General features: G+C 46.7%; 1 long non-coding RNA gene across 3 annotated transcripts; it reads left to right on the top strand.

Moving 5' to 3' along the window:
• The first annotated feature begins 6,714 nt into the window (after positions 1 to 6,714).
• Positions 6,715 to 27,850, top strand: LOC106697592. Of its 3 annotated transcripts, XR_002829838.1 has the most exons (6): positions 6,749 to 6,785; positions 7,665 to 7,817; positions 15,217 to 15,484; positions 16,014 to 16,161; positions 27,008 to 27,196; positions 27,794 to 27,850. It is a non-coding gene; the product is annotated as an uncharacterized LOC106697592 (long non-coding RNA). The 3 variants fall into 3 exon arrangements; XR_002829836.1 differs by having other exon boundaries at positions 6,715 to 7,817; XR_002829837.1 differs by lacking the exons at positions 15,217 to 15,484; positions 16,014 to 16,161 and having other exon boundaries at positions 6,715 to 7,817.
• Positions 27,851 to 27,899: the final 49 nt, after the last annotated feature.

Below are 27,899 nucleotides of genomic sequence, written 5' to 3'. Positions count from 1 at the left end.
CAGGCATGCACTGCAAACTTGTTTTCTTAAAAGAAAAACAAACAAAAGGCCTTATACATCCTGCCTCTAAAACTGCCTCCAGTTAACTGAAAAATCTTGCCAGCCAAGACTCTTGTGAGGAAAATAAACCTTCCAATGAAAGACTGTCTTCCCTTATGACCTGAGCAAGACACTGTGCCAGAGTTGAAACACTAAGGTAAAGTAGGGCTTGTGAGTCCAGACCTGCCCACAGCAGCAGGAAAATGGACAAGGTGTGTGGTTCTCTCAGAAGAGAGATTTCGGTCTTAGTGCTCGTTTGTCCTTGAGTAATCATCCTGGAATGAAATAATGTGAATTCAAGTGCTTGCAAGTGGTTTTGAATTTCTTTAAAGGACAGTGCTTTCCACATGAACCGAAGAAAAGTGTGTGAAAGACAATCTGAGCCATCTGTACCCTCATTACATTTTACGGTTAGTACAAAGGTGATAAGGTGCTTTTGAAAATGGAGGTTTAGCGGTAAAGATAAACATTACTGGGCCTAGCACTAACATGGCCAGGAACAAGCAGGAGGAGTTGCTCAATTTCACACAACAGGTTTTACTGGAGCCGTGCAGAAGGGCCCTGCAGTGCTTATCTGTAAGACAGTCACAGTAAGGAAATGGGATGTCTAGCATTTCAAATGACTGAAGTTGGGAAATGACTTCTTTCTGGAGCCCAATGCCATGAGCTAATGGGATATTCCAGCTGAAGTACAGAATGCTAGCTTACAAGTCTCTCTCTATCTGGCTTTGTTAGTAACCCCATTGTTCTTGTGGTCTAGGGAAGACCCTTGTAGGGAAGGGGATTAGGAAGACTGCAGTGGAAGGAATGGTAGCTTCAACAGCTTTCCAGATCCACAGAACTAGCATTGAACAGGACATGAACCAGTGTCTGAAACACTTGGTCATTAAGACTGTTCAAAATCCCCAAGTAAAAGTCTTCATTTACAATACTGGGCATCAGTGAAAATGCAGGATTGGTTTGGGAGAAACTCCCTTTTCTAGAATGCATACATTCCATACAATGACAATCATATAGTCACCTGAACACCAGCACACTTAAATATACTGCATACCCAAAACAGGTGAGTGTGTGGTTATTGGTGATTGGCATAGGCTTTCATAGGGAAACAAACATCCCCCAACTTGACTTCCCAGACAGATTAGTGATGCTATGCAGGGCCTACCCCTACCACCTTTTTCACTCATTTTCTCTATGCCTCAGAATCAATGTTTTTTTTAACATTTCTAGTCTGTCCAAAACCCTTTCTTAAATTGTTAAGCCTAACTCAAATTCTTAGAAACAAATACAGAGGTCCCTCTCAACTCTGAAATCTGATTTTTTTTCCCCCATTCCATGAATTCTCAAGTTGGGGATGGTGAGAACGGCACCAGGTGTTAGGTGCTAGATGGTGGTCAGACCGGACCTGGGTTCAGCAACCTGGGTACTTGAGTTTTGGCTAGGAAAGAATTCAGAGCCAAGACTCAAACTATAAGAGAACATTTATTTAGAAAATCACAGAAGTAAAAGTAATTTGTAGAAGATATGGGCTTGGGAAACAAGTTATAGTAAAGGAAGGGCCCTTGGAGCTTGGGAATGAGGAAGGCAATGGTAACGCCTGAGGGGATGGCGATGGGGAAGGGACAGGCACAGCATGCTATCAAGAGGGAGAGTGCCCTGGGTCCTCTGTCCTAAGGGTTTTAAGGGTGAAGATTTTAGGGGAGGTCCCAGGGGAAGATCTCAGTAGAATATTCAGCAGCTTTCCAGCTGGGTCCTTTCAGGGTTGGAGTTTCTACTCATTGATTGGTCAGCACCAGGGCAGGGGTCATTCAGTGCAGCTGATCCTGCTGTCAGTCTTGGCGTCACTCGTCTGGTTTTGCTTCTTTTCTGGGCATGGAGCTGAAATACAACTGAGGCCTAGATGTTATCTCTAGGGAGGAAAGGTCAGGGGATCCAAACCATGTGACCAGCGATATGCTAGGAGAGGAAAGGTCTCCTTGGAGGCAAGGTCCCACCCTACCTTTGCTAGGCACCTATTGCTTTCTGCCCTGGTGACCTTTGGTATCTGGCCCATCGTCCTTGCTCTGCCCAGGTCTGTCTAAGTGCCTACCAAAACCAGTGAGTGAGCCAGGATCTCTGACAAGTGTATAACTGCTTAGAGCCTCAAGTTCACCTGTAGAATGGGGAAAGAATGCCTGTCTTGGCATATTATAGGATTGAATGAGCATATATTTAGTTAGCTTGGACCAGTGCCTTGTATACAGAAAGCACTAGTATTTGCTTCATTAGCATATCTTCTCTTTTCTGGTTTCATTGCTTGTTGATAGCAACATGCACACCACATAGTAGGAAGGCTTTTGGATGGAGTCTGCCAAGACATATAGAAAGTAAGTCCTTCAGAGAAAGAATTTACCGTTTATTAGCCTGAAACCATAGGAAAAAAGTAATGTATCCCCATTATGGTGGACTTGACTTAAGCTGAGTTTGGAACCTTGGACACCACGTCCAACTAGGAGAGCCAACTGTCTATAAAGACTCTGAGAGCTGGGAGCTTTAAAAAAAAAAAAGCCAGGTCTCCAGATCCTTGCTTAGGCAGCAAGTCTGCAGTGGGTAGGGGAGGAGTGGCAGAGTAAACTGAAGTCTTAATATGGTGGTGCTGGAGATGACCCAGACCTCAGGAGCTGGGACAGCAAACTTCTCTCTGGCCTTCTGAGCTGAAATTCCCCCACCTGGCGCTGGGCCAGCCCTAGAGAATCAGGAGAGTTGCAAGCCATGGGAATGCTCTGTGCTTGTGCTAAAGAAAGGTTTTGAACAGAGTTTTCCATGCAGGATTGTTTTGTGTGTGTGTATTAAATATTTTGCAACATCGGGCTCAGCCAAGGGGAAAAAGGGTCAGAGTTCAGTCCCATCCCACTAAACCCTCAGGACAGATCTGGAGTAGAGATCTAGCCCGTTGGTGGCACGTGGAGAGGGCAGGCAGAGAAATATGAGAGAGGAAGGTTTTCAATTGCTGATGGAAAAGAGGCGATGGAATTATACTCGGGAGAACAAGCTTTTCAAATAAAACACATCTGCCAGGAGAGAAGCCAGAGTAAGGGTGGGGGAGACTGGGAGGTCATAGATGAGTTAAGGCCTAAATTAGCATTTTGACCTTATCCTGAAGGAGGTGGGGTGGTTAGCGACATCATCCAGTCCAGCCCTCATTTTAGAGATTGAGAGCCCAAGGCCAGAGTGGCTTGGTCTGGCGCCTAAGGCTAGTGCTCTCCTCACATCTTGCTCTTCCTAGATGTGGTTCTTTAATTAGGGGGGGCGGGTGCTTACCTTGATCTCCCCACCCTCACTCAGCCTGATTCCAGTGGATTTCTGCTTACAGTATACAGCTGTAGCAAAGGGTTGGAAATGGCCCGGAAGGAGGCAGGGTTAAGAGGGAAAAGCTTTATGCAAAGGAAAAACGGGGCCAGCTGAGCTTGGGCCACCCTCAGAAAATCAACACAAGGGCCCTCCATGCAGACTAACATGTGCCTTGTCCCTCCAGGCTGTGCCTTTCAGCAACTGACCACTCCTGGGCTGCTGAACGCCCCGTCCTGGTGTTTCAGCACCAGGAGGTGTCAATGAATCCCTATCCTTCGAATGCCTTTCAGAGAGGAGCAGTCAACACGTTGAAACGAGAAAAAAAAAAAGGCCCAGGTGGGGGGACGAAGGGGCTGAGGTCCTTAGGTTTTAGGAAGGCAGGGGCTAACAGTGGAAGACCTTTCAAGTTGTAAGCAACCAAGGATCAGAAGAGAAGAGAACAAGTTTTAAGTGGGATCCGCCCAGTTGCAGGCCCAGAAAACTGGTTCAAAGCGCTGTGCTCTTCTTGGCTGTCGGGCCCCGGTAAGTAATATCTTTTTCCTAAACTAGCTGTGAGAAACGGCTTACAGCTCAGATCCCTTTATCATTATCTCAGTTTTCAACTTGCCTGCCCAAAGGAAACTCCAGCACTTTGTTCCTCAAGCAGCTGCCTGGGTTGGAATTCATGAGCAACAGCTGCCAAGTTGAGCCTTCCTGGGGAAGGCTGGTCAGTGCCAACGTGACAGCCTTGGGCCCAGCCCCAGTAGGTAGAACAGCTGGTGGAGACTGTCTCATTCCAGGTCTGGCTGACCGGAGGGGCAAGAGTTGGCTGGAAGGCAAGTTTGTCCTTCTGCTCAGGCCAGAGTCCAAAGCCTACAGCTCTGCCAGCTTGTCCTTCTGTGATGAGACCGGTGAGGCTGTCCCAGGCCAGGCTCCTGCAGAATCAGGGCCCTCTGTCTATTCCGCCTGAGGCCAGTTGAGTCTAGTCAGCAGCTTCATCTGGCCCATCGACCCCCTCTCCTCTCCTGATTCGTGGTGCAGTTGGCAACCTCATTTCCTCCTAAGATGAAATGGTATCTCTGAGGGGTGGGATTTGGACCCCCTGCCTGTAAACATCAATGCGGTTTCTACCTCTTCATTCTACACTGCAGCGGTTCTCAACCTGTGGGTTGCGACCCCTGTGGCAATCGAACGACCCTTTCACAGGGGTCGCCTAAGACCATCCTGCATATCAGATATTAACATTACGATTCATAACAGTAGCAACATTACAGTTATGAAGTAGCAACGAAAATAATTTTATGGTTGGGTCACAACATGAGGAACTGTATTTAAAGGGCCAGAAGGTTGAGAACCACTGTTCTACAGATTAGCAGGTGTGAAATGAAGAATTTAGGGAAAAGCGAGTTCTTGGGTTCCACCCAGAAGGGGGAGGGAAGAGAAGTGTTGGTGGGCCAATCCTGAACGCGATGCACTGGACAACAGGGGCTGCAGAGATTTGGGAGGAGGATGGGAACCCGAAAAGACGGAGGAACATGGGCAAGCCTGCCTCTGGGGTCTCTTTCGGAAAGAAGTTGGACTTACGGGATAGACTGGAATTATTGGAACAGGAGGCCTGAGAGGCTAAGCTGTGTCTTCAAGAGAATCAGCTGTTGTGTCCAACAAAATAGACTTTGTGTTGAAGTGGAATTGGCTCTTGTGAAGCTGATGCGGTGATAGATTAAGGACTCTGCCCCTGAAGCCCTGGGGGCCTAGAGAGCCAGGGGCAAGGCCTGGACAGCCAGGAAGGAGCCTGGCCAGGCCCTTGCCAGGAACAGCTGACCTCGGGACAGTAGATGGCCTCTTCAATTCCCGGACGGTGTGCAAGCTCCAGGGTCCCTATCTTCAAAATCTAGAATAAGGGAGCCTCTCTACGTGACTCTCGGCACCGAGGGCAGGACCCTCCTATGCCTGTGGAGCGCCTAACCCCATGGTCTACTTGAATGGCACCCCCAGAGCTGTGCCTCATAGTCCTTCCCCCAAGCTCTGTCAGGTGGAACTCAGTCCAGAGAGGAGGGCATGTGAGCCCCATGGTTTCCTCCTCTATTCTCTCCCTGCCCCCCATGCCGAGTGCACTAGGGATCCTCCCCCGAGCTTTGCACATTATCCTCCCCAGTCTTCCTTCCTCTCCCCTCTTCTGACACCCATGACCAGCCAGGCTTGGGAGCCCAGGTTGCTGTGCAGTCAAGGGTGGAGGGAAAACATCTGACACTTGCTGAGCCCAGTCGCAGGGACTTTCTTCTCGGCCCTCAGTGTGACTTCTAGGCCTAGGAGAGGTTCGGCTGCCCAGTTTCCCAGGCTGCTGTGGTCCAGTCCTTCTCCCCTGAGCCGTAATGTGGGCCCCACTCTGGGAGGGGCAGTGGGATCGGAGGGTGAGACTGAGAAGTAGCCTCTCATGACCAGGTCCCCCTCGGCCCACTTCTAGGCATTTCTCCTCTGCTGCTGTTGCTTCCCCTTCGTCCAGACAGAGAGGGAACTAACAAGTTTATCCCATCTCTAAACTGTCTCTTGAGCCCTGTGTCCCCTCTTGGTGCCAAGAAACCTCCTTTTCTTCATGCGCTGAGTCAGAGCCCAGGCGCCCAGAATAGCAGAAGTAGTGAGTCAGGGAGAGATGAGGCCCGTGGTGGGCTGGAAAGTAGGGCTCCAGGGTAGCCTGGGGTAGTAGAATGTGGCCTGAAGAGCCAGAGAGACCGGCAATTCTCTGCCCTGTGACATGGAACCCGCTTCGAAACCTGAATTTCTTCACCCACAAAGTTGAGATGGAGCTTACCTTGTGATCCTGCTGTGTGGATTACAGTAAGTCCTTGGGTCACGTTGGAAATCCGTTCCTACGGCACGATGTAACGCGATTTTCGCCGTAAGTCGGAACCCACCTACATAAGCACCTACGTCACTCACATGGAGCACATACACAGCAGTAATGAAGTGAAACAGTAAAAAAAATATAAAAGAGAGATAACAATCCCTGACCTTTACTTGTGGTAAATAAATAATAAAAAACAAAGCACATATGAAAATACATCGAAATGACGGAACTTTTTGTTTTTTATAAATAAACGGGAGATGGCAACGTAACCACGAAACAATGTATGTGGAGTCTGACGTAACCTGAGGAGGACTGCCTGCAGTAAATAAATAAATAAATAAATAAATAAATAAATTTATGTTTATATTATATATCACCAGCACAATGTTCAGCAGGCCATAGGCATTGAATAAAGAGAGCTGCTATCACTGTCATCATAATCGTGTCTTCTTCCAGGGACAATGACCTGCAAGTCCAGGATGAGGACAGAAGGCAGCAGAGCGTCCTGAGGACTCCAGAGATGTCCTCTCCTCCTCCTCTGCTCCCTCAGCATTTGTGAGAAAGTGGCACTGGAGATGAAGCTTGGTTTTGTGTAATGCTGGGTTCTCTTTTTGTCCTGAATACTTCCAAGGAAATCCAGCCACAGAGCTAGAGTTGGAAACCTGAAGCTAGTGAGGGGAAAGAAGGGGTAATGGGTAGAGGGAGCACCAGGCACTCGCAGCCACTGCGTCCCCTCCCAGCTGCCCTCCCAGTGCCTTGCAGGGACTGTCCAGCAGGAGTATGGCTTTCACCTTTAAAAAGCCAAGCCTGAGAAATCCAAACTTAGGACAAACCAAAATGAGGACAAAGGGATTCACAGGATGTGTAAATAGATTCTTTGCTAAAGACCTGCTGGCACCCATCTGGTGTGTAAAAGGGCACCCTTGGGTGTGGGGATGCAGGGTAACTGGAGGTGAGTTCTTCAACATGAAAGCCCTTCAGTAGACTCACAGTGATATAACCATCCTGAGCTTTGCCGAGATGGGCAATAGGCCCAAAATGTAGGACCTTTCCCCAGGGAAGAAATTTCTCAGGTTCCACTGTCTGTAAGGATTCTAACCTCTCCCTCTAGGAAGTCACGGCAAATCAGAGGTAAAAATTCCCAGCTGATCACTGGACTCCTCCCTCTCCTTCCATTCCTTGGCGCTCCTGAGTGTTGGGGAGGGTTTTAGGAGCCAGTTCCCCACCCCCCAGCACCTCCTCTTCAGTTACAACACACAAAAATGGTCATTTTAGGGTCACAGGTCTTTGCACAAAAAGAAGTTTTGGGAACAGTAGTTTTCATTCAAAATGTTAATCCATGAGGGATTAAGAACAACCTCACTTTATGAGACCAGAATGTTTAAACAGAGTCAGTGTTCTAGAAACTTAGCAAAGTGATGTAAGACATGAAACAAAATGATACGTCTGTCTTTTTTCCTTCCTGGGCAAGGTGCATCTCAGCACTGGTGTCCTGCGGCTTTGCGGATCTGCATGGTGAGTGTGCTTTGACTATTATTTCTGTGTAAGAAAAATGGATGAACAATTCCAGCTCCTTCTTGTTGCCTGCCGTCAGGAGACCGTTCACAATCCGGCACTACCCAGAGTGAGTGTGTGCATATTCTGTGTCCCAGCAATCCACTCCTGAACATACACTCTACACATTCTCACCAGGTCGTGGAGGGGACGTGTACCAGGATGTCCACAGTGGGTTGTGTCAGGGAAGTGGGAGCAGTAAAATATTCGTTTCTGTGGGAATGAATGTGCAAAATGTGGTAGCAGCCCATCCCAGGACCCACATAGGTAGATCCAAAAACAGTGCTGAGTGAAAAAATAGAATAAGAATTATAACACAATACCACATACATAAATTAAAAGTACACTCGCACGAGAGGAATACACATCTATCATAAATGTAAAACAAAAGATACACATTACATGCACAAGAACTGTTACCAACGTGGGAAGGAAAATGAGAGTGGGAACACAGAGAAGAGAGGACCATACAAAAATGTGTACACAAATGTTCATGGCAGCATTGTTCATAATACCCAGAAAGTGGAAACGCCCAAATGCCCATCAACTGATGAATGGATAAATAAACTGTGGTCCATCTTACAATGAATTGGCCATGAACAGACATAAAGTGCTGATTCATGCTACCACATGGATAAACTTTGAAAACATTATGCTAAGTAAAAGAAGCCAGTCACAAAGGACCACATATTGTATGACTCCACTTACATGAAATGTCCAGAATAAGCGAATCTAAAGAAACAGATTAAGGTTGCCTAGGGCTGGAGTCGGGGGTTATTGAGGGGGAAGTGGGATGTGACTGCTAATGGGCGTAGGGTTGCTGTTTTGGGGGTGGTGAAGTGTTCTATTTTTTAAAATTGATTTTAGAGGAAAAGAGAGAGAGAGAGAAATTTGCTGTTTCACTTAGTTATGCATTCATTGGTTGATTCTTGTATGTGCCCTGACTGGGAATCAAACCCGTAACCTGGCGTATCAAGAAATCTTCTAAACTTAGTTTGTAGTGGTGGTTGTACAACTCAAAATAGACTAAAAAACCATTGTTGTACTTTTTGCATCCCAGAGTTTTATGGTATGCAAATTATATCTCCATAAACATGTTTAAGGAGAAAACCAGAAGGGGAGCGTGTTCTCACGTGGTTGCCCCTGGTCCTTCTGCTTTGTGCTTCTGGTTTCATGTGGGAACTGGGTGAGCTTCACCCACCTTAACCCTGCCCACGGGCCATTGCCCTTGAGTGGTGCACAGTGGCCTCTGGCCCTTCCTGCTTGAAAACCCAGCATTGGCCCAAGGCTCCCTGGAACTGACTCAAAGCTGACTCCAGAGCAGAACTAATGGGCTGCAGCAGACCACTTCCTCCGTGCTGAGGAGGCGCACTGCCAGACTCCACAGAGGGCTTTCTCGGCATGGAAGTTGGAAAGGACTTTGGGTCTTGGCTGTTCTGTTAACTAACCATAAGTTTATCACCAGTCAACAGTGTGACTCTAAGAAAACATGTCTTTCCTTCCTGGCTCTGCCAGTATTAGCTGTGTAACTTTAAAATGTGACTTAACTTCTCTGAGCTTCAGTTTCTCTCTCTGAGAAGTGGGCCTCAAATTAACTAGAGCAGTTTGGGATAGTGAATGAAGTTAACCATGTGAAAACCTAGCCCTGTTCCTAACACACAGGCAGTACTTGGCAGATGTTTGCTGAATCTGCTTCCCCAAAAACCTCACCTGCTCCTCCAAACAGCCAATGAAAAATACTAATATAATCTTGAATTTGGCAAAATTGGTAGAAGAGTCCATATCATGGGAAGTAAAGTTATAATCTTTATAACTTCTGTCAGGTACAAATGACAGAAACCCAACTTAAAGTGACAGCAGCAGAAAAAGGGATTGCAGGCCCGGCTGGCATGGCTCAGTGGTTGAGCGTTGACCTATGAACCAGGAAGTCACGGTTCTATTCCCAGTCAGAGCACATGCCCAGGTTGCAAGCTCAGTCCCCAGTAGGGGACATGCAAGAGGCAGCTGATCAATGATTCTCTCTCATCATTGATGTTTCTATCTCTCTCTCCCTCTCCCTTCCTCTCTGAAATCAATAAAAATATATTTAAAAAAAGAAAAGAAAAAGGGATTGCAGTGGCTCAGTAACAGAGCTGAGTTATTGGGACTTCCTCCTCCCTCTCTATGCTCCACCTCTTCCACTTCTTCCTCCTCCGCCTTCTCCTCCATATCACTTTCTGTGGGTGGGCTTCTGCTGTATGGCCTAGAACAGCCGTGGGCAAACTATGGCCCGCAGGCCGGATACGGCCCGTTTGAAATGAATAAAACTAAAAAAAAAAAAAAAAAAAAAGAAAAGAAAAAGAGATTGCAGTGGCTCAGTAACAGAGCTGAGTTATTGGGACTTCCTCCTCCCTCTCTATGCTCCACCTCTTCCCCTTCTTCCTCCTCCGCCTCCTCCTCCATATCATTTTCTGTGGGTGGGCTTCTGCTGTATGGCCTAGAACAGCCATGGGCAAACTACGGCCCTCGGGCCGGATCCGGCCTGTTTGAAATGAATAAAACTAAAAAAAAAAAAAAAAAAAGACTGTACCCTTTTATGTAATGATGTTTACTTTGAATTTATATTAGTTCACACAAACACTCCATCCATGCTTTTGTTCCAGCCCTCTGGTCCAGTTTAAGAACCCATTGTGGCCCTCGAGTCAAAAAGTTTGCCCACCCCTGGCCTAGAACCATGGTCAGCAAACTGCAGCTCGAGAGCCACATGCGGCTCTTTGGCCCCTTGAGTGTGGCTCTTCCTAAGCCTTAGGAGTACCCTAATTAAGTTAATAACAATGTACCTACCTATATAGTTTAAGTTTAAAAATTTTGGCTCTCAAAAGAAATTTCAATCGTTGTACTGTTGATATTTGGCTCGGTTGACTAATGAGTTTGCCGACCACTGGCCTAGAAGATTCCTGTCCCTCCTAGCTTATGGACTGAGGTAGGAGATGAGAGGAATCTTCCAACAGATTCCTAATCCCCCTTCCTGTGGAAACAGAGTGGATATGTCCAGTGGTGGGACTACAGTCATTGGATGGAAATGACAGAGAAGCCAATTTCCTGTCAAGAATTCCAACACTTTTAAGCTTGAATGTCGTCTCTCCCCATTAGGAGATTGGTGGTGGCAAGTGACAGAAAATGCAGCTCAAAATGCATGAACAATGATGGTGATCGATTGGCTCCCAACATAATGGAAAAGTCCTGTGGCAGAGTAGCCTCTCGATTCGTCAGGGCTCTGTCTCTTCCCCTGCAGTTCTCTCAGCTCTGTCTCCATGTGTGTCTGCTTTGTCGCAGACTGGCTTCCTCCATCATAATCAGTCAGAGCCTTGTTCCCAGCTGGGGATGGGCCAAGAGTGGCTTCCTGTAGTCACTGAAGGAAAGTCTGAAGGGATGGCTCTGCCTGGACACTATGGCCAGGGCAACACCCACGATGAGTCCTGAGACTAAATGGCAAGAGGCATGGCGTTGGGCTGATGCATTTTGATAGATCAGAGTCCACCTGGAAAAGCACAACTTAACAATGGGACAGGGTGGAAAGACACTAAGAACACAGACACTGCCTGCCACGGGGCCACAAATTCATTTACAGATGAGGAAATGGGGCCAAAAACCTCCCAAGGTTCTATGCCTAGTTTGTGGCAAATCTAAGACCAGATATCAGTGGTCTTGGCTACAGTTCGCTGGTTTTCTGTTTTGTTGTTGTTGTTTTCCCAAAAGTTTCCCAACTTGAGTCCAGGTGAATTTTTTTTATTTATTTATTTATTTATTTATTTATTTAGTCAATCCTGACCTGAGAATATTTTTTCCATTGATTTTTAGAGAGCATGGAAGGGAGAGGGAGAGATAGAGAGAAACACAGATGTGAGAGAGACACATCAATTGGTTGCCTCCTGCATGCCCCTGACCAGAGCTGGAAGCCTGCAACTGAAGTACGTGCCCTTGCAGGAATTGAACCCGGGACCCTTCAGTCCACAAGCTGACGCTCTATCCATTGAGCCAAACTGGGTAGGGCTGTTTTGTTTTTTAATTGAATGTATTGGGGAGTGGGCATTGGTTAATAACATTATATAGGCTTTAGGTGTACAAGTCTATAATACATCATCTGTATATTGTATTGTGTTTTCACCACCCCAAGTCTACAGCTGGCTGGTTTTGCATCAATAATGAAAAATAAGGCCTTGATGGGTAACAAACACCCCATCGCTAGGGAGAGTCAAGCCAAGGCTGGATGGCATCATAGCTATAAAAGGAATGACCACAGTGATCTTCAAGGGAGGACAGAGGCCTCTATTATTGGTGCTCTGTGGGAACAGCACAGAGATGAGACAACTACTCCCAAGATGGGACGGTGGAGATGGGCCCTGCAGCAGGGATGGGCTCATCCTGTCCACTTTCTTGGATTCATAACTTCCTGAGAGAGGCTCTGACTCCCCTCTGGTTCCCCTCCTCCCCGCCCTGTTCCCAGGCTGAGATGGACAAGCTGGGGCTGGTAATTGTGTTAGTTCAGTTTCCTCCCTGGCCCTGCCCTCCTGGTAATCTGATTTTCAAGGGACTAAGGAGTGGCAAGGCCCAGGCTCAGGAAGAAATCCGCTCCCTCGTGTCTGTTGGGCCTGCTAATTTGATAGAACTACTTGCTGAGCTTCCACAGAACCCCCATTAGGAACAAATTTCATCTGGTTTCCACAGCCCTGGCCCTGGAGAGCTCTCCAAGTCTCAGCCCAGAAGGAAATCCAGCTTCCAATTCAATTTTTACAGAAGGAAATTAAGTCTGTATTATAATAATAGCAACAAGAGATTGAACACCTACTGTGTGCTAGACACAGCACCAGGTGCTTTATATCTGAAGACTCACCAGATGTGCTGTCACTGTTGTGAGTTCACAGATGCTCCAAGTTGATCCTTTGGCTAATGATCCCTTTCGTCACAGGAGTCTCCCTCCATTTGAATGGACTTGCCCTTGGGTTTGGGGCCTTTGGCCAACTCTTGTATAATCTTCAGAGTAACAGTGTTTCTAGGACAAGATGGCTGAGTGTGAAGCAGCATCTGACCCAAGCTCTTCTCCAACCCAAGGGCTCCTAGTGCCTAATGGGAGCCCTTAGCCACTTGGGACACCCAAGCTCAGCCTGCCAAGCATCCTGGAGGGTGTGTGGCCAGGTGAAAAGAAAGACACTGGGCCCTGGGGAAAAGCAGCTTCACCACCTATTAGCTGTGTGGCCTTTGACAGGTTATCTAACCTCTGAGCTGGGGCCTCCTCATCTGGGCAATGGCAATGGTATAATCTACACTGGCAGTTATGAGAATTAAATGAAGTAAAGGACATGCAACCTAGTCTCCGTTTCACTGTGTGGGATGAGAATTATGACTCACTCTGCTCAAGAATTTTCCCAGAGCCTGCACCACCTGTCCCTGGCCATCTGGCCCTCCACTTGACTTCCTCCCCAGGAATCCTAGGGTCTTCACGGAGTTTGGGAGGATGCAAGGGGACTTGCCAGGTTGCTCATCACATGGAAACTGGGGTCACCTGCTTGTTCTTTGAGGGTCCCTGTCCCCATGGAGACAGACAGACAACAAATACATGAATGAATATGTATTTTGTGAAACATTCTCTGCCCCAATAGTACTGGGCCCCCAGCTACTGCCACCCATGGAAGTGACAAGTAACTTTCCATGCATTACTTCATCCAGACAATAGGCACCTGCTTCCCCAGGCAGTCAGCCTACTATCAGAATCAGTCTGGATGTCCCAAGTTACAGTCTGTATTACCCCCCCACCCCCAAGGAAGCTCCTTTTCTCAGGCTGGGCTCAGCCCCCTGCTTCTGCTGCCACCATTGTTGTGAGTAAAGATTCTGGGCAGCCCTGGAAGACACCCACTCCCCCTGTCACAGAGCTCCCTGCCTCTCTTTCAAATCCATTCATATGTCACTGCCTCCCTGACTCCCTGATCCAAATTAGCCATCCCATACATGACCTCACCCCACTTTATTTGTCCTGACTGCCCATCTCCTTAGACAAAACAAACAAGTTTAGCAAGGTCAAATGATACAAAGTCAATATACAAAAATCACCTGTATTTCTATAATTTGTTTTGAGTTAACTTTTGTATATGGTGTGAGGTAAGGGTTGAAGTTACTTGTTTTCATGTGGATATCAAATTGTTCCAGCAGCATTTGTTGGAAACATTATTGTTTCTCCACTAAACAACCTTGGTGCTTTTGTAAAAAAAAGGTTGACTGACTAACCCTAGCCGGTTTGGTTCAGTGGATAGAGCATCAACCTGTGGACTGAAGGATCCTGGGTTCGATTCCGGTCAAAGCACATGCCCAGGTTTCAGGCTCAATCCCCAGTAGGGGGCGTGCAGGAGGCAGCCAATCAATGATTCTCTCTCATCATTAATGTTTCTATCTCTCCCTCTCCCTTCCTCTCTGAAATCAATAAAATTGATTTTAAAAAAAGATGTAAAGAGGTGAGGGGTGAATCACACAGATCTCTGGAGTAAGAGGGTTTCAGCCAGAGAGAATAGCAAGTGCAAAAGGCCCTGAGGAAGGAGCATTTTGTGCAAAGGGATGACATGATCTGACTGAAATGTTAGCACAATCACCTGAGTGTGCTGCTATGTGGAGAATAAACAAAGGAAAACAAGAATTTAAATAGGAAGACAAACTGGGAGGCTCTTGTAATAATCCTGATGAATCTCAGAGGGAAGATGGGGTTGGGAGGTTCAGGGGGAGAGAGATTAACCTGGGAACCTATATGCATAGCCCGTGGACACAGAAAATAGTGTGGTAAAGGCCTGGGAGGGGTAGGTGTGGGATGGAAGGAGTCAATGGGGAAAAAAGGGGGAACATCTATAATACTTTCAACGATAAAGATTAAAAAAAAAAGTGTGGTATTGGCAAAGGTTAACCAATACATCAGTGGAACAAGTAGAGTCTAGAAACAGATCCACACAAAATGCACTCAATTGATTTTGAGAAAGATAGCAGGCACTTCAATGGGTAGAGGAAGTTATATCAACAACTTGTGCTAGAATAACAAGTTACTCATGTAGAAAAAAATGAACCTCGGCCCCATCTCATACACAAAAAGTAGTTCAGTATATATCACAAACCTCAACACGCAAGCTGAAACTCTAAAGCTTCTGGAAGAGAACATGGGAGACTATCTTCATAAGCTTAGAGTAGGCAAAGATTGTTTTAAAAATACAGGGCACAGAAAGCAATAACCATAAAAAAAATGGACATACCCTCACCGGGTGGCTGGGTTCGTTGGAGTGTTGTCCAATACACCAAAAGGTTGCCAGTTCAATTCCTAGGCTGTGTCAGGGCACATGCAGGAGGCAACCCATTGATGTTTCTCTCTCCCTTCCTCTCTCTAAAAAAAAAAAAAAATTACATCCTTGGGTGAGGATTAAAAGAAAAAAAATGTATAACTTTCCCTTTCCTTCTAGGAGGGTCCGAGAATCTCCTTCCACAGCAGCCATGCCCCCCTGCACTTCGAGGTGCCAACACTCCCCACATGCTCCACGCAGAACCCCCGGCCCTCCACTCCATGGCCACCAAGTCTCCATGTCTCCCCAGAGCACAGGCCTTCAGGGATCATTCCAGGGCCCCTGTCATAATTCACTCAACAATTCCCTTTAAAGCAACTTAAATCTTATCCCGCCTTCTTTACCTTTGTCCTGAACAATCACTGCTGTGAAATCGCTAGTTTGACAGGTATGTCACTATTCTTCATTACATATTAAAATAAATCCCTAACCATTAAAAATATTCTAAAATATGTGAACCACCTAAAATTATTTCACATACTGTATGTTTTACATGTTCTTGGGAATATGTGTATGAATGTGTGTGAGCATGTATGTGTGTGTCTAATGGGATGTGTGTGTAGTTATACATGTGTGTGCATATGGGTGAATGTGAGCATGGGCATGTGAATGAATATGCATGTGAGTGTATATGTAAGTGTTGCTGCCTGGTAGGTGAGTATAGATGTGTGTGTGTGTGTGTGTGTGTGTGAATGAGTGTAAGTGTATATGTCCTGAGTGTGTCTAAGTGTATAGTGTGCATGAGTGTCTGGTGGGATGGGGTGGAGGAAGATGAGAGGATGAAGAGTCCTAGTGGAGGGTGACCATGTTCCCCTGCCCCCCCAGCAATGAGCCCTACTCACCAGGAACAGACAGGGCAGAGAAAAGGCATGTGGGCCAGCAGCCCCTCCAGTACGTCCCTGTTTGTTTATCCACAGGCCCTTCAGGAGGAGGGGAGTGTCTCCTTGACCACAGGAGCACCTGGTTACAGCCGGCATCCTGGTAACCATCGCCAGGGACTGGGAGTGCTTCTGGGAACAGCAGCAGCCAGCAGGCGGGGGCAGATCCTCTCTGCTATATTTACAGGTCTGCATTTAGCACAGGACCTTGAGATGAGGGACTGAGCTCCCAAGTCTTCAATGTGTTCATCCCCCTGGCAACTTTATGCAAGGGATATTTTCAGGAGCTCAGAGAGGTTAGGTCATTGCTCAAGGTCACACAGCTAGGTGTTCAGAACCAGAGTAGGACCCAGTCTTCTGGCTCTGAGGTCCAGGGTGTTTCCGCCACAGCACAGGGAGCACCGTACTCCCAACGCCGTTTCCTGGCCATGAGAACCCTGCAGGAATGCCAAGTGCCACCTGAGTTCTCTGTGGCTGTTATTCTGTATAGGTCAGCCCCCGTGGTCTTAGCTAAGTGGTTCTTTTGCCCATTCCCATGCCAAACCCTTTGGCCAGGAAGCAGCTGGTGTCTTGGGTACAGGAAGTTCATGAGTGGGGTGATACTCCACGTACCCACTGGCACTTGAGGACACTGACCAAACAAATAACTTCAGCTTGAGGAGCTGGGCAGGGTTCTGGAGGTGGATGGGGGTCTCTGGAGAAGAGCAGGGTTAGTCAGGGTTTTCTAGAGAAACTGTATCCATATCTATATCTATCTACCTGTATCTATATAATATATGAGAGATTTTTAATTTTTTTAAATGTTTTTTAAATATATTTTTATTGATGTCAGAGAGGAAGTGAAAGGGAGACAGAGATAGAAACATCAATGATGAGAGAGAATCATTGATTGGCTGCCTCCTGCATGTCCCACACTGGGGATTAAGCCTACAACCCAGGCATGTGCTGTGACAGGAAATCGAGCCATGACCCCCTGGTCAATGCTCAACTACTGAGCCACAGCGGCCAGCTGGGCTGAGAGAGAGATTTTTAAGGAATTTGCTCACTTGATTGTGGGGACAGGCAAGTTCAAAATTCATAGGGCGGGCTGGTGGACTAGAAATTCCGGTGAGATTTCATGTCGCAGTCTTGATTCCGAAATCCACAGGGCAGCACGTTGGAAACTCAGGCAAGGTTTCTAACTTGCAGTCTTAAGGCAGAATTCCTTCTTCTGAAACCTCAGCCTTTGTTCTTAAGGCCTCCAACTGGTTGGACGAGGCCCACCCACCTTATGAAGGGTCATCTTCTTTGCTTCAAATCTAGTGATTGTAAATGTTAGTCACATCTAAGAATACCTAGACTAGTGTCTGGCCAAACAATTGGGTGCCATAGCCCAGCCCAGTGGTCGGCAAACTCATTAGTCAACAGAGCCAAATATCAACAGTACAACGATTGAAATTTCTTTTGAGAGCCAAATTTTTTAAACTTAAACTATATAGGTAGGTATATAGGTAGGTTATTAACTTAATTAGGGTCCTCCTAAGGCTTAGGAAGAGCCACACTCAAGGGGCCAAAGAGCCGCCTGTGGCTCTCGAGCCGCAATTTGCCGACCACTGGCTAGCCAAGTTGATGTAAAATTAACCACCACACTTTCCCTGACCTCTAGGGAAGATCAGCATCGGCACCCTTCCCTCTTCCGCTCCTACTTGCATGCAGTTCTAGGAATGTGTTTATTCCCCCCATCATAGAACTGTGACACTTCCTAATATTGTCTGCTTAGCTTTGCTGTTCTCCAGTGCCTAAGGTGTGAATGTGTGTTATTTATTCTTCTCAGGACTCTGGGTGCTTATTCAATCTGAAGATTTAGGTTTTTCTTCCATTTTGATTCATTCCCAGCTTTAACTCTTCAAATACTGCTCCTCCCCCATTCCCTCTCCATTCTCCTGGATCTGCCAGCTAAGGGGGCTAGATCTTGCCATCATCTCCTCTTATCTTAGCCCTGGTTCCTTCCATATGTTTCTTCTCTCCTTTTTCTCACCGTGCTACTAGCAAAGTGATTTTTTTCTAGAGGTATCACCCAATTTGCTAAATGTCTCTTTAGCTGTGTCTTATTCTGCTGTTCAACTTATCAATTTTAATAAAGTATATAAACTGTATTTTTCATTTATAGAACTTCTATTTGGCTTGTTTTCCATCTATTTTTCATATTATCCCATTCTTTATTATTATTTTCTTTCTTTTAAAAATTCTTCATAATCACTTAAAATGTTTCTCTTCTGTTTTCAGATTTTTCTATTATTTCCACTTCTTAGGGGGTAAATTCTTCTGTGTTTTTGGGTCTTGTTTTGTATTTACTGATTATCTCTTATGGTAGTGTGTTTCCCTGTGCAGTTTGTATTTTTTGATTGGGAACGCATCTTCATTGGGGTTTGTTTGTGCCGTGAGTTGTAAAAATATTCTTACAGAGTACTCTGGGTTTGCTTCTGTCAGGGCCCTAAGGGCTGGACTAACTTTTATATTAACTTTTTGGCACAAGAGTCCTGGGGTCAGGGGCTCGCCGAGGGAGGGGGCTTGTGGTAGAGCCATGCACCTCTCTCCTCCCTGTGGGCAGGCCTAGACCTTCCATCTTTCACAGCAACTTCCCTCCCAAGCCCAGGACAGTGAGAGCATTTTGTGGCTCCTTCTGCAGCCCTGGTGGTAGAGTTTTTGTAGCCTTTTTCCCTGATCAGAGTTCTCTTTAAGGCTCCAAGCCTTAAAAGGATAAATTCAAAGGGACAAATTCCAGCTCTCCTGCCTCAAACAGCCTGGGGCTGCCTCCTATTTTTTCAAGGGCCCTAGAACTCTTAGGATCCAGGCTTTAGAGCCTTTATCTAGTCAAAACCCTGTGAATCATCCATCTTATCAGCTTACTCTGGCTTTGAGTTCTTATACTATCTCTGGAATGTGAGAATGTTCCTTTCTTTCTTTTGAACTCAGCTGTATATTTTCAGGTGTTTTTCTTGTATGTTATGCAGGATTTATATATGGTAGCAAGAGAGGGTTGTCTGAAATAGCTTAATCTGCCCTGTTGCCAAAAGCATCCTGATACATCTGTCTGTGTATTATCTCAGTAATAGTAGTCTCCCCCACGAGATTGCAAACTCCACGAGACAGGGACTGTGTTGGCTTTTGCTTCCAAAAAGAACTGAGCATATGATGGGAGCCTAATATATATATTTTTAAAATAAAATGTTATTGATTTTCGAGAGGAAGCAAGAGAGATAGAAACATCAATGATGAGGGAGAATCATCGGTGGGCTGCCTCCTGCATACCCCCTACCAAGCCCACAACCCTGGCACGTGCCTTGACTGGCAATCGAACCCTGACCTCCTGGTTCATAAGTCCATGCTCAACCACTGAGCCACACCGGCTGGGCAGGAGCTTAATATTGTTGAATGAATTAATGAAAATACTCTCTCTGGGGACATGAGTACCTAATTCATAGGGCTATTGGGAGAACTTACCAAGAGAAAGTATGTTAAATGCTTGGTATAAGGTAGGAATTCAGAGATGATATCTATAATAATAAAAGCATAACATGCTAATTAGACTGGACAGCCGAACAACCTTCCAGACGTCATTCCAGACGTCCTTCCAGTTGAAGCTGTGGCTGCAGGGGCTGAGGCAGAGGCAGTTAGGGGCGATGAGGCAGGCAGGCAAGCAGTTAGGGGCGATCAGGCAGGCAGGCAGAGTGGTTAGGGGCAATGAGGCAGGTAGGCGAGCAGTTAGGGGTGATGAGGCAGGCAGGCAGAGGCAGTTAGGGGTGATCAGGCAGGCAGGCAAGTGGTTAGGAGTTATCAGGCAGGCAGGCGAGAAGTTAGGGGCGATCAGGCAGGCAGACAGAGGCTGTTAGGGGTGATCAGGCAGGTATGCAGACAAGCGGTTAGGAGCCAGTGGTCCCGGATTGCGAGAGGGTGCAGGCCGGGCTGAGGGACACCCCCTCCTCCCGCCCCCCCCCCCAGCCCCCGCCATGCACGAATTTCTAGTCTATTATAATAATCATGTCTATTTTTAAAAAAATATATTTTATTGATTTCTTACAGAGAGGAAGGGAGAGGGATAGAGAGTTAGAAACATTGATGAGAGAGGAACATCGATCAGCTGCCTCCTACACACTCCCCACTGGGTATGTGCCCGCAACCAAGGTACATGCCCTTGACCGGAATCGAACCTGGGACCCTTGAGTCCGCAGGCTATGCTCTATCCGCTGAGCCAAACCAGTCAGGGCAATAATCATGTCTATTAAGGCAAAGCCTCAACCATGAAGGTTTCCCTGTAATTCAGCTCCCACCCCTCACCTCAGACATTAATCTTGGCCTAGGATGGCAGACAGGTTCTGTGAGTGTGACCTCCTGACATTTACTCAGAGCACAAAGGTCAGCCACCACATCTTGGTTTTAACCCAAACCCCAAGGCCTGAATATGAATTGGCTAAACGTTGTCCCCCTCTGGTTGATCCTATCCTATCTAGGGGTCCCTGATCATGTCCTGGCCAGTGATCCCTTTTATTGCCAGGATTTTTCTCTAGAAATCTCACATTTAAGAGGTTCTGTTGAGGAAAATGCATTGAGTAAGTATTCATTGATTTATTTGTGCATTTTAATTAATCCAAGGCATTCACCTGCCAAGTGAGATAATTTTAGCCCAAAGCAAGGTAACAACATTTTAATCAGGCTGTGCAGCTTTTCCTGGGTGAATGCACCGGAGCCCCTGCCCCATTCCTAACCCAGGGATTTGAAGACTTGAAATGAAAAGTCCTACCTGGTGGGACCCACCAGCAGCAGCAGTGCCATGCAAGCTGGACTCAAGGAGGACACAGAGAGGCTTTGAAAGGGCAGCCAGGCCCTGAGCCCACAGCTCAGTTGGTTAGAGTGTCATCCCGATGCACCAAGGTTTTGGTTTAACCTCCAGTCAGGACACATACAAGAAGCAACCAATGAATACATAAATAAGTGGAATAACAAATCGATGTCTCTCTCTCTCTCAAATCAGTACATTAAAAAAAAATCAATAAATAAAAATTTAAGAAACAAAAACACAAAATGATGGCAGCCAGGGGCAACCTCCTAAACATTACAATCCCAAGAAAGTGGCTGGCAATGGTGAGAGACAAGAAGGAAACTAAAAAGGCTTACAATGGGATTTATGTAGCCTCAGGGAACAGAATTTAAAATGTGGTGGTGTGTGTGTGTGTGTGTGTGTGTGTGTGTGTGTGTGTGTGAATATCTCCTCGGCATGTTGGAAGGTTTACTCAACCAATGAGGACAAGTTTGAGCGATGAACTATAAATCATAATACATGTTAAATGCCTATTATGAATCAGGCACCCTATCTAATTTAATGTTATTCTTCAAAACTTAATTGTGGCCCTACTCGGTTTAGTTCAATGGTTAGAGTGTTGGCCCACAGACTGAAGGGTTGAGGGTTCGATTCTGGTCAAAGGCACCTACCTCAATTGCAGGCTCGAGCCGAGGCCCCAGTCAGGTGCCTTCCTCACATCAATGTTTCCCTTTGTGTCTATCCCCTCCCTTCCACTCTCTCTAAAAATCAATGGAAAGAATATCCTCAGGTGAGGATTAACAAAACAAACGAACTACAAAAAAACCCTAGTTGTGAGATTGGTACCATCCCCCACTTTATAAATGAGAAAACTGGGTCAGAGGGATCTTAAGTAACTTGTTCAAGGTCACGTCATGTAGCTAGTAGGTCAAGAGTTGGTCAAACTTGTCTGACTCCCAAGCCCAGGCTCTAGCCACCAGAGGACGGCCTCTCCTGTGCAGAAAGAATGAGCTTTGAGCACTGCCCAGGGTTAGCCACTTGTTGGAATCTTCTGGGGAGCTTTAAAAATTATTGATGCTCACTAATCAAAACAACAATGAGGTACTGTCTCCCACCTGTCAGAATGGCTACAATCAATAAATCAACAAAGGACAAGTGCTCGTGAGGATGTGGAGGAAAAGGAGCCCTCGTGCACTGCTGGTGGGAATGCAGACTGGTGCAGCCACTGTGGAAAACAATTAAAATGGAACTCCCATTTGACCCAGTGATCCCACTTTTAGGAATATATCCCAAGAAATCAGAAACACCAATGAGAAAGAATATATGCACCCCTATGTTCAAAGCAACATAATTCACCACAGCTAAGATTTGGAAACAGCCCAAGTGGCCATCAGCAGATGAGTGGATTAAAAAACTGTGGTACATCTACACAATGGAATACTACACTGCTATAAAAAAAGAAAGAACTCTTATCACTTGCAACAGCATGGATGGACCTGGAGAACATTATCCTAAGCAAAATAAGCCAGTCAGAGAAAGATAAATATCACATGATCTCACTCATTTGTGGAATATAATGAACAACATAAAATGATGAACAAAAATAGATCCAGAGACATAGAAGCATTGAACAGACCGTCAAACCTCAGAGGCAAGGCAGGGGAGGGTTGTGGTGCGGGTAAGAGACCAACCAAAGGACTTGTATTCATGCATATGAGCATGACCAATGGTCACAGACAATGGGAGGGTGGGGACATGTGTTGGTGGGTGGGAGCAGGCAGAGAGAGGTCAATGGGGGGAAAAGGAGACACATGTAAAACTTTCAACAATAAAGAATTTTTTAAAATATTGATGCTTGGATCCTACTGCCAGAGATTTTAAGTTAATAGGGCATTTTAACTTTTTAAAAATCATTTTTAATAGATTTTAGAGGGAAAGAGAGGAAGGAGAGAGCGAGAGAGATCAAGTGTTGTTCCACTTATTTATGCACTCATTGGTTGCTTCTTGAACATGTCCTGACCTTGGAATTGAACCTACAACCTTGGCTAATCGGGACAAGGCTCTAATCAACTGAGCTAACCTGCCAGGGCTAAGCGGCATTTTCAAAGGTTCCCCAGGTGATTCTAGCATGCAGCCAGCCAAGCTCCACTGGCTTCCTAGGTACCAAGCCCCAAATCTATGAAGGTCATTGGCTGTAAGGGTCACCTGGCCTGACTGTCCCCAGGATGAAGAAAAGGGCTGGAGAAGCCCAGGGCGGGAGCTCAGACTCAAAGTCCAAGGTCTGTACCTGGGGCACATGGAAACGGAGGGCTGGGGGCAGGCGGGTGGGCTGGTGGGATCCTAACCTGGGCAGCAAACGTCCAAGGTCTCCCAGCCCTCCGGGGCCAAACGCCTGGGTGACCACCTGGGTCCTTTTTACACCAACACACAGGTTTGCAGGAAAGATTGAACCAACGGAGCCGGCCTGGCACAGTGCAGACGCCCCTCACGGCAGCCATTTCCTCCCCTCACCCTGCACTTCATCCCCAGAACCCTGAGCTCACTTCCTGAGTCTGGCTTTCCAAGGCGAATGGAAACTCTGAGAAACCACATCCCTTTGTATTTCCAAGCAGCCAGCAAGGGCCTGGCACCGGGCTCCTTCAGAAACACCCGCCAGGCCGCATTGTTCATGGCACTGAGTGACTCACCCCTCCCAGAGATGCTCACAGCCAGACCAGCCAAGTCAGGATCCCCAGGGCCGGGGCCCAGGCATCAGCATTTCTCACAGTCTCAGTGCCGCTCCAGGGTCTTTTGAGTGTAGGCCCATAAATCTGGAGGTCAAGGTTCGATTCTCAGTCAGGGCACATGCCTGGGTTGCGGGCTCCATCCCCAGTATGGGCCACGCAGGAGGCAGCCAATCAGTGATTCTCTCTCATCATTGATGTTTCTATTTCTCGCTCCCTCTCCTTTCCTCTCTGAAATCAATAAAAATATATATATATTTTAAGAATTCTCTTTGAGGTGTCTGTCAGGCACCCTAGGGGAGATGCCGAGTGTGCAGCTAGAGGTGTGAGGCTGATGGATCTGGAGTGAGGGTCACGGAGGGGAGGTAAGGCTGGTGACACCCATTTCAACAGCTTGTAGATGGAACTGGCAGCTGTGGGAGAGATGGGATCCCTGGGGACACTTAGAAGGGAGGGGACAGGGAGTGAGCGCTGAGCCCTGGGCCTCCACCTTGGAGAGGTCCAGAAGAGGGGGCTGAACCAGCCCAGGAGACTGAAAAAGAGGAAAGGATGAGCTGGGTAAGGGGAAGGCAGGGGGGGGGGGGGGGCTGACAAAGGTAATCAGACAGACAGGAGAGAGGGAGGGCCTCACTGTGCCCAAAGCTGCAGTCAGAGGTGAGACAGGGACTGACCCTGAAATGCTTAGATTGGCAAGTTGGAGGTCATGGTGACCTTGACTAGAGAGCTTCAGCAGGTGGCAAGGACTTAGGCCTGATGAGAGTGAGGACAGGAGTGAAGGGACCCCAGGAGACGGAGGTACAAGAACCGACAAATCAATCTGAGGGATGTGGTTTACCAGGGAACAGAGAAATGGAGCCACAGGCGGGCCCGTGGGACCTGCAGGGAGAAGGAGGAGAATCCTGTGGCCACTGTGACCTTGCTGAGGGTTTCAGAGCGCAAAGAGGCAGGCACTGTGTGTCAGTGGGGAAGCTGCAGTCTTCCTGAGGTTGGAAGGAAAGAGAAAAACAAGGATAAATATGTGGATGAGTCTGTAGGAGGCTCCTGCCGGTATCCTTTCTCTCTGGCCTGAAGTTTCACCACCACTGTCTTTGGAGACCTGACTTTTAGTAACCAAACAGAAAGATGCTACCTGAAGTGCCCCTCCCCTCATTACCTGGAGTGTAGCTGAGGAGAAGGCTGGTGGAGGCAGGTCCCCAAAAAAGGATGAGCACTAGTTAGAGTCCCTTTTGCTTCAGGAGGAATCTGCCCCTGTGGGTCTGGTTGGACAAAGTGGCCTGGCTGGGGTAGCGAGCACAGGGCAGCGCCTCCACAAATACTCCACAGCCTCGTGAACGGGACTTGGCTTATCCCTGGATGATGCAGTAACTTAGGAACCCACCAGCTGGGGGCTGGTGCCACAGTGGCTAATGGACCCCTGGCAGGGAGGGGCCCTTCCTGCTGTCTTATTGCTCCCAGAGGGCTCCCTATACTTGCACCTGTGAAATAAGGAGGGTGACCTTCGCATCCAGGAAAAGGATGTATCAGTTAGGACACATGGAGCTAGTGTAACTGATGCTTGCTACTCAAAGTGTGGTCCCTGTACCAGCAGCAGCAAGATCAACTGGGATCTTCCTAACAATACAGAATCTCACACCTGCCGAGTCAATCTTAGTTTAACAAAATTCCTAGGTGGTTCTAATTTGTTAACCACTAACTTTGAAAACCACTAACGTTAACCATAGTTATTATTTTGGGAGTTAAATTCCTGAACAGCTCCAGTGTAGGTACAGCAGCCCCCTGATCCCCGGATGTAATTGAGGACTAACCATTACCAGAGGTTCCTTTTTAAATCCTTAGGCTTTTGCCTCATGATTCTAAGATGGCTGCCACAGCTCCTGGAATCATGCACCCACATAGACAGGGCCAAGGTGATAAGAGTTTTCTTGGTGTGTGTATGTGTGGGAGAGAGAGAGAAAGGAAAAAAGGTCCCCACATCCCAATAACAAATGTCTCCTTGGTTCTCAACAGGCCACACTTAGCTGCTAGGGAGTCTGGGAAAGTGAATATTTGGCTTTTTCATTGTCCATAATAGGAAGCAGAAAATGGAGAAGGGGATTGGAAAGGACTACTGGGTAGCCAGCCATAAAAGGCACACATGAAATACAAATGCGTATGTGGCAAACATAACTAAATATTTAATGAGAGAGAACAAGAAAGATCAAGGTCTTCCTTTATTTATTTTTTTATATTATTAAATTAGAGGCCCAGTGCACAAAATTTGTGCACTCAGGAGGCGGGAGGGGGGGGAATCCCTGCACCCTTTCAGCCTGCGCCCTCTTGCTTGTGCCCGAGAGCCCTCAGGGGATGTCAGACTGATGACTTAGGCCCACTTAGGGGAGCGGGCCTAAGCCATCAGTCAGACATCTTTAGCACTGCCGCGGAGGTAGGAGAGGTTCCCGCCACCACTGCTGTGCTCGCCAGCTGTGAGCCTGGCTTCTGGCTGAGCGGCGCTCCCTCTGTGGGAGCACACTGACCACCAGGGGGCAGCTCCTGCATTGAGCATCTCCCCCCTGGTGGTCAGTGTGCGTCATAGTGATGGGTCATTCTGCCATTTGGTCGATTTGCATATTAGCCTTTTATTATATAGAATTTATTTAGGGTGCCCTGGCCAGTGTAGTTCAGTTTGTTGAGTGTTGTCCCCTGTACCAAGAGGTCTCCAGTTTGATTCCTGGTCAGAGTTGCAGACTCCATCCCCAGTAGGGGGAGTGCAGGAGGCAGCCAATCAATGATTACCTCTCATCATTGATGTTTCTATCTCTCCCTCTCCCTTCCTCTCTCTCTAAATCAATAAAAAAATATTTTTAAAAGAAAAGAAAAGAAATAGTAAATGATAAGCTGCTTATAAAAATTGGGAACCACCTAAATGTCTGACAGGGCAGCGGTTGGATGATACAGCCTCAGCCATACTATGGAATACCACACAGTCTTAAAAAATTACGGCATTAAGTAGTGTTTAATGGCATGGGAAAATGTTCACAATATATTATTAAGTGACAAAAAGTTTATAAGGCAGTACATAATATAATCACAGTTTAACTTTTTAAAGTATGCTAAGAAAAAAAAAGGCTACAAGGAGACACTATAACAATATTGTCTTTCTAGATGGTAGGTTTTAATTTTTGTTTTAACTCCTCTATAGAAACATGTTTTATTTTTCTATAAGGAAAAAAGTTAGAGTTACTCAGCCCAGGTAACCTAGCAAATGTTGGAGGGCTTGGGTAGGGATCTAGATCTCTTTCACCCATCTTTCCTCTACCCCTAGGCTTTATAAGACATCCCTCTGACCCCCAATGTTCTGGAGACTTCTGGACACCCCGCCCACTTGGCCAAGTTTATGTTTTGGTGGAAACTCTTAATGTTTCCATTGTCTGACTTGAGAGTGTTCAATTATTCATCCTAATTAACTAGGGCCTAGGTGATATTCTGACGGAGACTCTCACTCACGGATTTTCTCTACCTCTTCTTTGTTTTAGAAGCCAAGAATGAAAAGGCTTTAGGTTAGAATGCCTCCATGCAGTATCTACATCTGAAAGGCAGCCATTCAGCCGGAAGAAATGACTGGCAGTTCAGCCCCAGGCCGGCCAGACCTCCCACAGACTTTTCTTGTTTGGTGAAGCCGGTATGAATGGTTTCTTTGCAGGAGCAGCTGCCTGGGTTCCAAGGTGAGTCAAATAACATCCCTTCCCTAATAGATCAGGTGGTAGTTTTGTGAGTGCACATTTATCCCCTCAACTAAGATCTGCATTCCTACTGCGTGCCAGGTGGTTTCTGGGGAGAGGGAGCAAGTCTACATGCCTGACTATGGGCAACCTCTCAGAGGTGGTGACATTTGAGCTGAGACTTAAATGGACACTCAATTATGAGCAAATCGGGGGGGACAGAGTTCTAGACAGAGGAAACAGCAAAGGGAAAGGTGTGTGGTAATGAGCTTGACCGTCTCTAAGAAGGGAAGGAAGCCTAGGAGGTCTTTTCCTGGCGTAAATTCCTACAGTGGGGTGACAGGCCCAAAAGTTATAGACGTTTTTATGGCTCTTGATATATATTGCTGGATTGGTTTCCAAAATGAATATATATACAATCATGTGTTCAGTTGTTAACAGCCATTTTCCCTGGGGAGTGCAATTCAGAGGTCGACAGGATGGGAAAAGGGACTTTAAAGTTTCCATCTTCTGCATGATTTGAATTTTGTACCAAGACTATATATCTTTTGTTGTTGTTGTTAATCCTCCCCTGAGAATATTTTTCCCATTGATTTTTAGAAAGAATGAAAGGGATGGGGAGAGACAGAGAGAGAGAGAAACATCGATGTGAGACACATCCAACTGGGCCCAGGGATGGAACCTGCAACCTGCCTTTGACAGGAAT

Source organism: Myotis lucifugus, unplaced genomic scaffold, assembly GCF_000147115.1.
Source record: "Myotis lucifugus unplaced genomic scaffold, Myoluc2.0 scaffold_85, whole genome shotgun sequence".
Classification (NCBI taxonomy): domain Eukaryota; kingdom Metazoa; phylum Chordata; class Mammalia; order Chiroptera; family Vespertilionidae; genus Myotis; species Myotis lucifugus.
The sequence above is the reverse complement of the archived record's forward strand: the minus strand, read 5'-3'. Positions and strand labels throughout refer to the sequence as shown.